Source organism: Glycine soja, chromosome 9 (genome assembly GCF_004193775.1).
Source record: "Glycine soja cultivar W05 chromosome 9, ASM419377v2, whole genome shotgun sequence".
NCBI classification, from domain to species: domain Eukaryota; kingdom Viridiplantae; phylum Streptophyta; class Magnoliopsida; order Fabales; family Fabaceae; genus Glycine; species Glycine soja.
This window is the reverse complement of record NC_041010.1, coordinates 22,488,378-22,490,000: the sequence shown is the minus strand read 5'-3', so window position 1 is coordinate 22,490,000 and position 1,623 is coordinate 22,488,378. Positions and strand designations below refer to the sequence as shown.

Sequence of the window (1,623 nt, the reverse complement as noted above, 5' to 3'; positions counted from 1 at the left end):
GCTGAGGAAAGAATGGGAGACTAAGGATCATAAGTTGATACCTTACCAGGCCTACATTAAGAAGCTGACAGAGTTCTTCGATGACATATCCTTCCACCACATTCCTAGGGAAGAAAATCAAATGGCCGATGCGCTTGCCACCCTGGCCTCCAAGTTTTAGTTGACTCCGCACGGAGACTTGTCGTACATCGAGTTCAGATGTCGCGGCTTGCCCGTGCATTGTTGCTTGATGGAAGAGGAGCAATATGGTAGGTCCTGGTACTTTGATATCAAGCGTTATGTCGAAGACAAGGAGTACCCAAAGGAGGCTTCCGACAACGACAAGAGGATGTTGTAGAGGTTAGCAGTCGGTTTCTTCCTGAGTGGGGGTGTCCTGTATAAGCAAAACCATGACATGGTTTTGCTCTGATGTGTGGATGCCAAGGAGGCCGAGCAAATGCTCATAGAGGTGCATGAGGGATCCTTTGGAACACATGCCAATGGGTATGCCATGGCCCGTAAGATTTTGAGGACGGGGTATTACTATCTCACTATGGAAAATGATTGTTGCATCCATGTGAGAAAATGCCACAAGTGCCATACATTCACGAACAATGTCAATGCTCCGCCAATGCCTTTGAACGTATTGGCAACACTTTGGCCCTTCTCTATGTAGGGAATAGATGTGATCGGAGCCATTGAACCCAAGGTGTCAAACGAACATCACTTCATCTTGGTCGCCATTGACTACTTCACCAAATGGGTTGAAGCAGCCTCGTATGCCAGCATGACGAGGAGCGTGGTGGTTAGATTCATTAAGAAGGAAATAATCTACCGGTATGGGTTGCCCAGGAAAATTATCACGGATAATGGCACCAACCTGAACAATAAGATGATGAAGGAAATGTGTAAGGATTTTAAGATCCAACACCACAATTCCACGCCTTATAGCCCAAGATGAATGGGGCAGTTGAGGCGGCAAACAAGAAGATCATTCAGAAGATGACGGTGTCATACAAGGATTGGCACGAGATGCCTAATTAATTGACAATTAAGACCAATCAGTAATTAAAATGGTGCAAAAAGGGTTTAGAAAATAGAAGAAAATGATGGCACATCAGAGTTCCATGTTGTTTGTTCCACCATGAAGCCCCCTGATGTCCAAGAAGATCATATCTTTCTAAAGGCTTTTTCCTCATTCTCTGGAGGGAGTGGCAAAAGATTGGTTGTACTACCTTGCTCCCAGGTCTATTTTCAGCTGGGATGACCTTAAGAGGGTGTTCTTGGAGGAATTCTTCCCTGCATCTAGGACCATTGCCATCAGAAAAGACATTTCAGGCATCAGGCAACTTAGTGGAGAAAGATTGCATGAGTATTGGGAAAGATTCAAGAAATTGTGTGCATGCTGCCCTCACCACTAGATTTCTGAGCAACTCCTTCTTCAATATTTCTATGAGGGACTTAGCAGCATGGAGAGGAGTATAATTGATGCTGCCAGTGGTGGAGCTCTTGGTGATATGACCCCTGCTGAGGCTAGGAATTTGATTGAGAAGATGGCTTCCAACTCCCAACAATTCAGTGTAAGAAATGATGCTATTGTCCTTAGAGGAGTCCATGAGGTGGCCACAAATTCATCTTCACCTA

The 1,623-nt window shown here is 45.0% G+C and overlaps 1 non-coding gene across 1 annotated transcript; it reads right to left on the bottom strand.

The window, feature by feature from the left end:
- Positions 1-1,295: 1,295 nt before the first annotated feature.
- LOC114369029 lies at positions 1,296-1,402 on the bottom strand. The gene has a single exon (XR_003657491.1). It is a non-coding gene; the product is annotated as a small nucleolar RNA R71 (small nucleolar RNA).
- Between the last annotated feature and the right edge of the window lie 221 nt (positions 1,403-1,623).